We start from the raw sequence: 14,499 nt of genomic DNA on the forward strand, positions 1-14,499 counted from the left end.
TTTCCAGGGAAATTGGTCCCTCCTGCTGATTGAAAACTGTGTTTATAGATTACATTAGTTCTGGCCCTAGAGTTTAAGCTGGTTAGATTTGCAGCAGGTGGCACTTCCATGGGCTCTTCTGGCCAGTACAAATGTGGCTGGGCAATACTCCAGTGAGTTACCCCAGCTGCTCATGTACCCCTCCACCTCTTGAAACAACTAGCTGCTACTACTATCTTGTCAAAGCTAGGGTACAACCCAAGTGCCTTGACCTGCTTACAGTACAATTCTGGTTGAACTGCTTCTTTATTGCATTGTCATTCCTCCTATGTCCCATTAGCAATTCCACTGCTCAGAAATTCTGCCTCACTCATATTACCATACTTGTACAGAGAGCAGTTTTCTCTCGGTGGCATTTTTGTAACTTTGCTTCCTCCATTTCTACATATTTTCCTCTGTCTTTTGCAGTTAATAACAGTTGCTGAGTTTTTACTCATACAAATTTCTTCAGTATTGCCCACTTGACGAGTTATACAAACTATGTACCACTCATGATGTGCTTGTTTCTCTGTTATAGAAATGGAAATTGAAACTTCCCTTTGATCAGTTCTGACTGATGCTGTGGCTACTCCAAGTTAAAGGGCAAGTATTTGTGCTCAGGTTCTGAAAGCAACCTCAACTTCAGTAATAGTTCCTTTTGTACTTTCTTAAACCCTTTCAATACTGCTCTTCTTGCAACAAATTTACCCCTAGCTGAAACACTATCTTCCACAGACTGCAACCATTTTAATAACAACTTCCCTATCTACGACTTTGACTTGGGTTTGTAGTTCCCTGATATTCTGAGTAATATGTAATACTGCTGCTTTTCTACTTCACCTATCTGCATTTCTATGCTTCTTCTCAGTTTTATGCATAAGTTCAAAATCAAATTCACTGTCTTGCTGCCCATTGTCAACCTTTTGGGAAGTATTCTATAAATCTAACCACCATTTTAATGCCACATGATCTGTTATTACTCTGAATGTTTTACTGTACAGATAAAATTTGAAATAAGTGAATCCATAAATAAGGTTAACATCCCATTCTCCTTTGTGGAATAATTTCATTCTGCAGAATTCAGTTGCTTTGAGTGTAAGCAACTGGATGTTCTATGCATTCCACCTCTTCTGATAAGACACAACCTGGTGCATCACATAATAAAACAAATTCTCTATTAAAATCTGGAAATGCCACAATTGGACTCAATATTTAAGCTTTTTTTAACTCCTCAAAAGCATGCTGGCACTGTTCTGACTACACAGATTTAGTACCCTTCTTCTAAGAATTGTCAACCTTTTGGCAGTATCCACACATCCTTTTACAAAAGTAAACACAAAGGAATATTTCTATACAAACAAGTGCGTCATATCAGGTGAGATCATAACTTCCTGCTTATTTACATGGTGCTTTATGGTACTATGTAGCACATACCAAGTTTGAATTACATCCAATTGAAATGGACATATCTTCATCACACTGCATAATAGTTAATTTGTCAAAAACGTGCTAACACATACTGACCAAGGATAAAGGTAAGGGTGTAGTGTAAAATATTCTATTGTTTGGTGTATGGAATTGTGGAGTATATTTAGTTCTTGTCAAATTGAGTAGTTTGTCAAATTTTAGATACCCTGGATACAATTGAGTTCCATGGAAACTGTACAGTTTGATGTGTTGTTTATGCTTGTGGCAGTTTTGGTGTACCAGTAGTAAAATTCAGTGTAATTGTAATCAGTGTTCATAAAAATTAATGAAAAACTATACAGTGCTATATTTAACACCTGGAACGGAGATGTGCAGTTTGATGTAGTACTGTTGAATTCAATTTTAGTGTTTCCCTAAGTAACAGTTGTGAGTAATATTGTATAGCTGGAAAGTGACAAATTAGCAGTTGGCTATGCATCTGATTTTTTGAGAGATCAGGCAGCAGAGAACATTTGATTTGTTGAATCCTTTGCTTATTGCTGTTCCTCACTTACTTTGACTGCATCCATCTTTTGTTCGTCAGTGAGTTGATGAGTGTGTTTAAATGTGTGACAAATTCTACTTTCCATCATAGCATTGACCTTGGAAATGTCCTAAAATTCCTCAAAGATACTATTCCAAAAGTTGTATGAATGTGAATTTAAATACTGCCTCACAGTTGTTGGCTTTCTTGCACAGGAAAGAATTCCCAATGGATAGGTAGTTAGTGGCATTTCACTTGGCGTGTGAGGAAAATAGTTCACCACAGCAAAATATTAGATGTATATCTGTTTGTGTTTCAATGTTAAATGACAAATGTTCAGTATCAATCAATCCTGTGCATTTGATGTTACTCAGATTGCAATCTCACTTGTAGTATTTGAAAGTTTGAATGCATGATAAATTTTAACTTACCTTAAATATTTGTTCAAATTAATTTCCAGTGGTACTTACAGAGACTTCATACCATATATTACAGATTATAAAACTCATGTCGCTATTTACCCTTTTCGTTGAGACCCCTGAACACATGGATCACACTTCTGATACCTGAGCTGTGACCACCTCATGCAAGCCTTGGAGTGGTTGCTCGTCATCCTCGAGCATCGGAGCTCCCGGCGATGGCTGCCGTGCCAGACAGTGATTGCTGTGGCTGGGTGGCGCCCATGAGGAGAGCCCCTGATCGGAGTGGGTGGTATAAGGGTGGATGCTGTGCAAATGAAATGCATACGGGCTCAGAACTCTGGCTGTTCTTCTGCAGCCGTGTCTCTGCGTGGAACTGATTCTTCGAGTTCTGCTTCTGTTGCCGTTTTGGCCTTCCCTTCCATGGCTACCCCCTTGGAAAGGAGGTCAGGCCTGTTGGCTAGGGGCAAAGCCTTTCCCCCACTATCTGGTTTGTACCAGTACTAATGGGGATACTTTAACCAATACCAAACCTCTATTCTTTGTGGAACACATTGAAGACAAGTTTGGCGAAATGGACTCCCTGAGCAAGATGCAGTCGGGTTCATTGCTGATCAAAACTGCTTCAGGTGCCCAGTCTGCAGCCCATTGTGCCTGTCCTCATCTTGACACAATTCCTGTGTCCATTAACCCCCCCACCAGTCTCTAAATATGGTTCAAGGTGTGATTTTCCGTAGGGACCTCATCCTTCAAACTGATAAGGAACTTCGGGATGATATCAGACGGCGGGGTGTTCATTTTGTTCGGTGTGTTCAGAAGGGTCCTAAGGACAATCGCATTGATACTGGTGCATTTATCCTGGTCTCTGAGAGGGATACCATCACTGAGAAAGGAAAGATTACTGTTTATTGATGTGATGTGAAGCAGTACATCCCACCTCCTATGCAGTATTTTCATTGCTTGCTTGCTTGCGTTTTGCACACGTCTTCCCGCTGTTCGCAGGCCCCTTTTTGTGGTGACTGTGGAGTCCACTCAATGAGGGGAGTCCCTGTGTTCCCCCTCCTGTGTGTGTTAATTGTCATGGTAATCATTCTTCACGTTCATCAGATTGCCCAGTATATAAGAAGGAAAAGAAGATACAAGAGTATAAGTCCCTTGATCGTTTAACCTACACAGAGGCTTGAAAGAAGTGTACACGTCTTCTCCCCGTGCCCATGACGTCTAGTTATGATTTAGTTACATCTTCACCCCTTCCTCCCCCTTCTTAGCCCAATCCCAGACTCCTCCCCTCTGCCCCTCCCTTGCAGATCCCACACCTTCTCCTCTGGGCGCTGTTCCCCCTCCCCAGCCGGAGAAGTGTCACACTCCTTCGGCATCAGCCGGTGAAGGGCGCCCCTCCCGGGATGCCCCTTCCTGGCACCTTCCAGGCCAAAGGTCTGCTGCCACGCGATGACCGTGAGAACCGCGGTTTGTCGGCCCCCAGGTTGCCCGATCTCTTTCTGTTCCCAATCTTGCTGCAGCTGGCTCCTTTACGCCACACAGCCCTCCTTGATCTCAACCTGAAAAGGAGAAACAAGTCCCGGGACAAAGAGCCTCTGGTGTCACCATAGGTCCCATCTCTGGCTTCACAACCAGATTCTGACCTGTCGTTCATAGATGTCGCCCCCTTCTTGTCGGCGACATGTGGTGACCTGGCGGTATGACTGGTTTTAGCCTGTACAACCCCCATTTAAATCATCATTCTGTGGTTATCCAATGGAATTGTAATGGATACTACAGTCACCTTCCGGAATTGAAATCCCTTACTCCATCTTACTCTGCAGCTTGTGTGATTCTACAGGAGTCTCATTTTACTGATGCTCACTCACTGACCCTCTGTGGGTTCCGTGTTTTCTGTCGAAATTGGGTTGGACCCCTGCGGGCTTTTGGTGGCGTTTGTTCGTTGGTCCGTACAGACATTGCTAGCGTGTGGATTCCTCTTCAAACTACATTGGAAGCAGTTGCTGTTAGGGTCCACCTGGCCCCTGAGGTCACGGTTTTGCAATCTTTATCTCCCTTCTGACAGCACTATTATACCTGCTGCCTTAACTGCCCTTCTTCAGCAACTTCTTCCTCCCTTCCTCCTTCTCGGGGATTTTAATGCTCATCATCCCTTGTGGGGCAGTGCATTTGCATCTAGATGAGGTCTTCTCTTAGATCAGTTTATTACAGACCACGACTTGTGCCTTCTTAATGATGGCTCCCCTACTCACTTCAGTGCCGGTCATGGTACCTTTTCTGTTATTGATCTTTCTCTTTCTTCTCCCTCCTCCCTCCATTACACTGAGTGCCACACGACGACCTTTGTGATAGTGACCATTTCCCATTGATTCTCTCTCCCTTCCCGCTCCCAGATGGACAGGTTACCTCGTTGGTTTTCCAACGCACCGATTGGCCTCTATACACTGCACAGGTCATGTTTTCTCCCTCTTAGTTGGGTTGTACTGATGACGTCCTATGTGACGTGTCTGATGTGATTGTTCGCGCTGCTAGCCTTACTGTGCCGCGCTCATCTATACTATTTTGTCGCCAGCTTGTCGTGTGGTGGACTATGGCCATTGCCATCCGTGATCGCCATCGGGGTTTGCAACACCTTAAGAGGCATCCATCGTTGCCAACCTTATTACCTTCAATCGCCTTCGCGCTAAAGCCCGTTATTTAATCAAACAGGGCAATCGGATATGTTGGGAACGATTTGGTTCTTCACAGGTGTGGGCTACACTTCGCTCTCTCCAATGTTGTCATCTGCAGACCACCCTCCCAGGCCTTCATTTCCCAGATGGCCTTTGTACAGACCCGTTAGTTCTTGCGGAACATCTTGCGAGCCATTTTGCAATGACATCATCATCATCCTCCTATCCGGCTGCATCCCACAGGGTTCGGTCTTGAGTACTTCTTTTCCTCATTGCTATCAATGGTTTTCTCTGCCCCATTGACTGAGTGTTGTGTGATGTCCTTAGGTTAGTAAGGTTTAAGTAATTCTAAGGGACTGATGACCATAGATGTTAATTCCCATAGTGCTCAGAGCCATTTGAGCTATCAATGGACTTGTGGCCTCTGTCAGTCCTTTGGTCGCCCCTGCCCTGTATGTGGATTTCTGCATTTGCGTTCGTTCCTCTTCCATGGCCTCTGCAAAGTGGCAGCTCCAGGGAGCTATACAGCGTGTGTCTGCATGGACTCTCTCACACAGGTTTCAGTTCTCTCCTTTAAAATCGTGGTTGGTCCACTTCTGTCACCGTACTACAATCCACCATGATCCAGAGCTCAATCTCAATTCACAACGATGCCCTGTGGTCCTACAGTTTCGTTTCCTGGGTCTTCTTTTCGACGACAAGCTCACTTGGCTGCCCCATATCAGACTTCTGGGGGTAGGATGTTTCCATAAACTCAGTGTCCTTCGCTTCCTATCCCACTCCTCTTGGGGTGCGGACCGCTCCCTCCTTCTCTGACTTTATAGTGCTCTAGTTCTGTCCCGCTTGGACTATGGTTCTCAAGTTTATGGTTCGGCTGCTACTTCCACACTGCACATATTGAATCCAGTCAATGATCGTAGTATCCGTTTGGCCACTGGTGCCTTACCTACTAGCCCTGTTGATAGTCTCATGGTTGAAGCTGAGATTCCCCCCTCTTTCTGTTCGGCGGCCCCAGCTTCTGGTGTCTTATGCACTCACTGTCCGTTCTTCTCCCACTCATCCTTCCTATTCTATCCTGTGCCAAGACCATGTTTCGGGATGCTGTTGTTTTTACACTGATAGCTCTAAATCTGCTAATCATGTAAGATATGCCTTCACGCCCTCTGTTGGAATGGAAAATCATCTACTGTCACCTACATGTGGGGTGTTTACTGCGGAATTGATAGCAATTTCCCAGTCCCTTACCTTTATTAAACAGTCCCAACAAAACCGTGTTTTGTTATATACGGACACAATGAGTGGCCTTCTGGCTATAGACCAGTGTTTTTTGCGCCATCCCTTGTTCTCTTCCATCCATGACCATCTCACTGATATTCATCATGCTGCTGGTTCCGTTAACTTTCTTTGGGTCCCTGGCCATGTGGGTATCCCAGGTAATGAGCTCGCTGATCGTTTGGCTGGGGGAGCAGTCACTTATCCCCCATTTTCTGTAACCCCACCTGCAGCGGATTTACAGCTTCACATCAAATCCCACTTCGCATAATCATGGGCCAACTCTTGGGAGGCAACTTCTCTGTCTAATAAACTTCGTGCATTTAAGGTGACACCAGGCCTGTGGCGTTATTTCTTTCGCCTCTCTCGAAAGCACTCGACGACACTGTGTCGTCTCCACATTGGCCATTGACCCATGGTTTACTTTTGCGTGATGAGCCACCCCCACTTTGTGGTTATGGAGCCTTCCAGTCAGTAGCCCACATTTTGGTTGAATGCCCCCTTCTTTTGTCTCTGCGTGCTACGTACAAACTCCCCTGCAATTTACCTCTGATGTTGGCTGACGATTCCCAGATGGTCGACCTGGTTCACGGTTTCCTTTGGGGAAAGTTGTTTTTATCCTCAGTTGTAAGGTTTTTTCCATCTCTCTCTGGTGTTGGGGCAGGGTGGTGAGTGTTGGGGTATCTCCCGCTGTAAGCCGTGTTTAGAGATTCCTGACTCCCCTCCATGACCGAGATCCTCTTTTCTTCCCCTTTTACTCTGTTTTCATCATTTTTTTGAGGATTGGTTAGTCTCCTTTCCCCATATGTACTTCAACACTGTAGCGGTTGCACCTTTTAAGTCGCAGGTGGTCTTGCCTGTGTTGCTTCAGAAGTGGGATATTTCGTGCCTCTAGCATAGCATTGGGTTCGTTCTCTTGCAGACTTGCCTCATTTTGTTTTTACCATTGACAACATGATTGACCTTTTACATTTTTTAGCGTTTTCCCTTTTATCGTTCTCACTTTCCTGAGATGTCACACTATCGGAATGGACCACATTTGAAACAAGGGACTGGTGACCTTGCTGTTTGGTCTCTTAAACCCCCAACCAACCATTCGTTTGTTCAAAAAAAGTGCCTTCAAAATTGAGGTGTGTTGTACTTGAATTTGATATAACAAGTCCAGTGTTGGAGTCAAAATTCCTGGTTGCCCTAAAATTTGCCATATATTCAATGCTGCAGGAAATCCATTTCTGTCTAGGAACATTGGATTCAATTGCACTGATGCAACAAACATGAGTTAATGGGATTCACAAGCTTGCTAACAGTGTCTCCCTCATGCCCCGCAATCACAATCCAAGAGCACAGTCTAGCCTGTGATGTGTCATTGCAGTCTACAGTGCCAGTGAACTTGAATTGAAAGTGATTTGTGTTATTAGTAACAGAAGAATATTTTATTTAGTAGCTAGTTTCACAATGGAAAAAATAAAAGCTGCTCGTATTATGCAGGCTATAAATAGAAATTAATAGCATATGCAGAAGAACGTGGAAACAGAGCAGCTGAGCATCATTTCAGTCCTCCAGCAACAGAAAAAAATTGATATTGGCAGGTTAGTAAAGAAGAACAGAAAAGCATGAGGATGGCTAAATGTGCAAATAGGGGACTGAATACAAAATGGCCAAAACTAGATGATGTACTGAAAGGGATTCAAGCACACCATCCAAATGGTATTCAAATTACTACAAAAATGACTCCAATACCTGCTTGTAAGCTAGTGCTGCAGTGTAACTTAACAGATGTTAAGTGTGAAAATGTTTGGTGCTACAGGTTTATGAAGTGCCATGGACTTAGCATGTGAACTGAACCAAGACCTAAACATCTCATAAAATGCCATAAGAGTATGAAGAGAGAGTATTATATTTTGAGCACATTATTATACAACATTGAAATAAAACCAGTGTGGAACTAAGTAGTGAATAAAGATTTGATGTGCCAATTAACAGTATTGTTGCCATGAAAGGTGCTAAAGCGGTAACTATTCAAACAGGTGAACATGAAAAATGCGCTACACTGTTGTTCTTTCGTGTTGTGTTGATGGCGCTAAACTTAATCCAGTGCTCATTTTCAAGTGCTAAACAACATCAAAACCTTGTGGCAGGTGTTGTTCACGTATGTGACAAGGGTTGGATGGACAAGGCTGGTATTAACTTGTGTATTAACAGATGCATAGGAAAGTCACTTCATTGAAGACGAGTTCTCATCTAGTGCTAGATCACTCCAGAAGTCATTTGTAAAATTCTGTGAAAGAGAAATGGAGACAATTAAATAGAGAGCTTGCTATTATTGCAGGAGGACTTACTTCACAATTGCAACTTCTTGATGCCTTGAGAAATACACTACACTGAAAAGCCAAATAAGCTGGTACATGTGCATATCATCATGTAGAGCCCCAGTGAGCATGCAGAAGTGCCACAACATAACATGGCAAGGACCCAGCTAATGTCTGAAGTAATGCTGGGGGAGAACTGACACCTTGAATGTTGCAGGGCTGACCATAAATCGGAAAGAGTACAATGGAGTGAAGATCTTTTCTGAACAGCGTGATGGGAGGCGTCCTAGATATGCTCAGTAATGTTAATGTCCAGGGAATTTGGTGGCCAGCAGAAGTGTTCCTCAGAAGAGTGTTCATGGAGCAACTCGGTAGCAATTCTGGACGTGTGGGGTGTCACATTGTCTTGTTGGAATTGCCCAAGTCTTTCAGAATGCACAGTGGACATGAATGGATGCAGGTGATCTGACATGATGATTATGTACATGTCACCTGTCAGTCATCTCTAGATGTATCAGGTGTCCCATATCACTCCAGCACACACCCCGCACCATTACAGAGCCCCCACCAGCTTCAATAGTTCCCTGATGACAAGAGGGGTCCATAGATTCATGAGGCTATCTCCATACCTGTACACATCCATCTGCTCAGTACAATTTGAAAGGAGACTCATCTGACCAGGCAACATGTTTCCAGTTTCAACAGTCCAATACCGGTATTGACAGACCAAATTGAGGTGTAATACTTTGTGTCGTGCAGTGATCAAGGGTGCACGTGTGGGCCTTCAGCTCCAAAAGCCCACATCAGTGATGTTTTGTTGAATGGTTTGCACGCTGATACTTTTTGATGGCCTAGTATTCAAACCTGCAGCAATTTGCGCAAGGATTGCACATCCATCACATTGAATGATTCTCCTCATTTGTTGGTGGTCCCATTCTTACAGTATCCTTCCTTGGCCACAGCAATATCAGAAACTTTATATTTTAATGGATTGCTGATATTCATTGTACACTCCTGAAATCATCATATGGGAGGCTCCCCACTTCATAGCTATCTCAGAAATGCTGTCCCATCGCTCATGCCCTGGCTATAACGTCAAATTCAGACTCAATTAAATCTTAATTAACTGCCATTGTTGCAGTAGTAACTGATAAAATAGCTGCACCACACACTTCTTGTTTTATATAGGTATTGCCGACTGCAGTGTCATATCCTGCTTGTTTACTATCTTTGAATAGACCTGCTTATACTGGTTTCCATGGCATTTTATTGTATTGAAATTGTATATGCAAGAGGATTGGAACAAATGGATGATGGATTAAGCCCAACATGAATTCATGACAAAGGAAGTTCTAAAATGATCTACAGACAGACAAGTGTGTCAGTAAAGCAGTTGTGATGAAGGGTGACAGAAAATATCAGTGTTAAATCTTTCAGTTGGTCGGCATAAATAATGCTCATAATGGTAGTGAAATCATCTTATATATGAAGAGGACAATGATGCTGAGGAAAGAGGAAAGTTGAGATAATGAATGTCAGTGATCTTAAAAGGTCATTTTGGTTTTGTAAACAAAGAAATTTTTAGGCTTACTTTGAAATCTAATAAAAAAAATGGTAAAAATGTACTTTCCTTAACAATTGCTTGAAAATTAAGGTGCACCTTACAGTCTGTAAAACGTGGTAATTGTTTTTTGCATTTTGATCTGATGTGATGAGCTCATATCAATTTACTTAAGGATTGTTGCTGCTGTCCAGAAGGTCATCAAATTGCATATAGTGATCTGCAGAACAAAACAGTATTTGTACTCTGCCACTGTTATTTACTATCTCCTTCTTTCATCTCACCATGGGTCTTAATACAGTCCTATTACAGTAGCACACAAAAATCTTTTATATAAATCATTATTTACAACTATATAAACATAAGTGTGTAATAGAAAAAAACTGCCATTGGGTAATTAAAGGATATGAAATTGTGATCTGTTTAGTACAAGTCTGTATATCTATTTGAACGAGATATGAGAAAGAATTGTCAGAGCATGTGTTTCCATAAATGCTGATGTGATAAGAAATACCACTCCATCCATGGTAAGAAGATCTTCTGTAAATGGATGTACAAGCCACCTTTTTGACCTTCATTGACCTTTAAAGACTTTAGTGTTAAACATCATTGGATTCATCTTCATAGCCACTATCAGAAAATAAGTATCAAACTGTAGCATCCCATTTAAAAAGCAAAGTTGACCTTTATATCTCTGAAGTAACAATCCACCAATTTCGTACTGTGGCCCCTGTTGTACCATGAAACTTTTGTCCCACAAACCTCTTGGCTCCTATCATACTTTGGGAGTTACTCATATTGGTAATAGTGACTCACCCAGTATACTCCACACCATCAGAAAAAAAATGTTAAATTAATTTTTGTCACTCCATAAAACCTTAAATCCATCTTCCGCATTCCAAGTTCAGGCTTTCCTTGGAAAGTCTATCCTGTCCCTAGTTTTTGAATTGATGAGCTGGTTTATTTCATTTATCATGTAAATCATCTGTTACTAAGTGACTTTTTATGGTAGATGTGCGTGTGCTCAGTCCATTATTGTGTTTCAGATATTCCCTGATTTGTTGAGATGTTTCTCTTGGAGCAGCAGCTGATTGCCTACAAATCATTCTGTCCTTAATACAAACCATTTCAGATGAGAATAGCTGGAGGTTGTACCGATACCTTCTCATCTGAAATACTTAGAAATGGGCCATTATCTACCAACAGGCTACTTAGACAATATTACACTTCCAAATACAGCATACTCTTTTCGTTTATTTTTCTTTGACATGTGCATTATATAAATTACATTCTCATCAACTAGGTAGTAACAATTTATATAGAACCATTTTAAGAGCAATTCTAGACGCTTCAGTCCGGAACCTCGCGAATTCTACGGTCGCAGGTTCGAATCCTGTCTTGGGCATGGATGTGTGTGATGTCCTTAGGTCGGTTAGCTTTAAGTAGTTCTAGTGAACTGATGGCCTCAGATGTTAAGTTCCATAGTGCTCAGAGCCATTTGAACCACTTTAACAATTGTTAAGCACTGCATTCGCTGTAACCTAAGACAAATCTTTATATATTATTTTTTTTAAAAGCGTAGCAACTGTATAGCAGTAAAATTGTAACAATGAGAAGTCTTTGCTGTTAGATTCAGAAGCATCTGACCCACCTTAAATTTCAAGGTGGTGGGTTACTCTGTACTGTTAATCAAAGAAAATAAATAAGTAAATCAATGTCCTTCCTCCTTGCTCTTCAAGGCTGATCGGACCTTATCTTATTGGTTACTGTTACTTCCTGTTCTTGCCATTGACTTTGCACACTAGTTAGTTGTTGTGATATGCCATACTCTGTAGCAGTGCTAGACTGTTACCTCCCAGTCTTGAAGACATGCCAGACAGTTTTTCACATCAAGCAAGTGTTCTGTTTTGTTATACTTCTAGTTCTCTACAAGTAAGCAATCACTGAGTGAATACCTGAGTCATAGTGGTTAATGAATACAATACCATACCATACCATACCATCAAGGCAAGTTACGTACTTTTGAGCTAAAGGAATATATACTTACATTGTTGTATGATTTTGCTCATTCGCTGGATATGTAACCACAGCAGCATGAAGCACTTGATGGAGTGACACTTATCATGTGTTGCTCTTTTGTGACTGCATGCAAGCAGTACTGACAGCATAACACAACTGAAAAATACTTCTGAGCACTGCTGTAGCCTAACAAAACACTTCAAATACTGTTATCTGCATATTTGCAGAGATTCTTTGACCTCTTTGCTGTAGTTCATTTGCAGTACATACACCATCACTATGCTTTACTGCGAAGGTGTTACAAACGAGGAAGAATTTTTTTTTTTTTTTTTTTTTTTTTTTTTTTTTTTTTTGTTCTGCTCAGTTACAGGCCAGGTAAGGTTTTACATTTCTTTATGCTACTCCTTCATCTGTACACTTGTTTGCCTGTACTCACCTGATGTCCAGTTTCTATCTTGTTGTTTTGGAACTATTTTGTTGTGGAGAGTTTTATCAACTCAATGCTGTCTCTGTATTTGGTTTGGTTTTCAATTTCTGGCCTATTTAAACAAGTTTCTGGTAGGTCTTTGTACTCTTCTGAAAGCCAATGAGTTTTTTAATAGAAAAGATTTAGTGCTGCTCCACAGCTTTTCTTTTCAGTATGCTAAGACTCTTTAGCCTTCTTTGCCAAATTTTGGACCCAGTTATTTTCCTACATATTTATATATACTTGTGTATTGTTTCTGAATTTAAATGTTTGTACTGGTGTTCTGTTTCCTAATATATCTTCTTTTTTCGTAATTTTCACTATCATTTGTTAAATCTGAAATCAGTGTTTGCAATGCAGATGTGTATTCTGGCTAAGTTACTGCTTTGCGAGTCAGAGGTACTGCAATTTTGGAGAATGAATTTTTACTATAAACATCTTCTGTTTAATGTAATGCAAAGTCCATTTTTCATAGTCTTCCTCTTGTGGCTCCATTTTCTCCACCATTTGGCTACATGATTTATCACTCCCATACACGGTATTTGAGCGAGATTTTGCAGTATTGCTGTTCGCAATTACTGCTTCTTTTCAGAGGAGATGAGTAGTCATGCTTTTCCTACTGTTTCTAGTTCTCTCTGTTTTGTACTTTCTCTACACCATCAGTATTGCTAAATTATCTACAAAAGTATAACAGACAATTTTGACACCCATTTTGTAACCAAGTAGTATTCAACTTCTGCTATTGCATTCTGACAAGTGCTCCATCTGTTCAATGTTCGCTTTTCTAGTATGGTCTGAAAGAAGAATGGAGTTAGTCCATTGCCTTGGCTAAAGTCTGTTCTTATATCAAATGAGGCTGAAGTTCTTTTAAGGGGACTCATGCCGTCTTGTGCATGTCAGATTCTCTAAGAATTTTGAATAAAAGCAGTTGAGCTTTATAGTCATAAGCCTTCTAAAATTTTACAAATGTATTCCAATAGTATTTTGCCCCTTAAGTACTTTATCAATCTGCCCATCACAGAACCTTCCTGTCCTAAGCCATCCCTGATATATCTCATATTTTAGAATTTCTGCTGTTGTTTTATCCTTGAACTTTTCTTGGAATTTCTTGGAATCTTCTGTGAACATGGTTATCAGTTATTCTAGGCCAGGAATCACTTTTATTATTCAGTGGTAATGGTAAATTTCAACAGGTATCTGTCTATGAAATTTACCATGTTCTTGGAATTGTGCTTTGTTATTGGCACATAAGCTATCTGATATTCTCAAATCGTATAACTGTCAATCGCATATGATTTTAGTGATTTAGTGATATATGTGGGGGGGTGGGGAGCGGGGGGGGGGGGGGTGGGGGGTGGGGGGTGGGAGGAGGGTGGTTATCTACCAACAATTTAGCTAACTGTCTTTTTCTTACCATTTATCCTTTTTTCTTACATCCACAGTCAAGTAGAAATTTATAAATGAAAACATTTTCTCCCTGGACTGTTATGGAATATGTTTATTGAAAATTAATTTGGCAGCTGTACGATTCTCAAGTGGTAACTCAGTGTGATGTCTGAATCCTTTATAATTCCTTTTGAGGTAATACTCTCCTTGTGTTAACTGTGTTTACAAATTCCGTAGTCATTACAAGACGGGAGTCTTCATAATGTGTACACCCAGACAATGGTTGTACTTCATGTACTAATTTCTATCAAAGTCCTATCGTACGGCACGTCTTTATATCCACTCCCAAATGACTAGGCATGACATTTAATAACTTTGTCGTAGTTCATAGTAAGCTGTCGCCTGGGAATGGCAGAAGATAAAATT

The 14,499-nt window shown here is 41.3% G+C and overlaps 1 protein-coding gene across 4 annotated transcripts in view; it reads left to right on the plus strand.

Annotated features, from left to right (window-relative positions):
- The window catches only part of LOC126295132 (zinc finger protein 708-like), a 108,927-nt gene that overhangs the window by 34,480 nt on the left and 59,948 nt on the right, over positions 1-14,499 (plus strand). The gene's annotated exons all lie outside the window — the stretch shown is intronic.

This window comes from Schistocerca gregaria, chromosome 11 (assembly GCF_023897955.1).
Source record: "Schistocerca gregaria isolate iqSchGreg1 chromosome 11, iqSchGreg1.2, whole genome shotgun sequence".
NCBI lineage: Eukaryota > Metazoa > Arthropoda > Insecta > Orthoptera > Acrididae > Schistocerca > Schistocerca gregaria.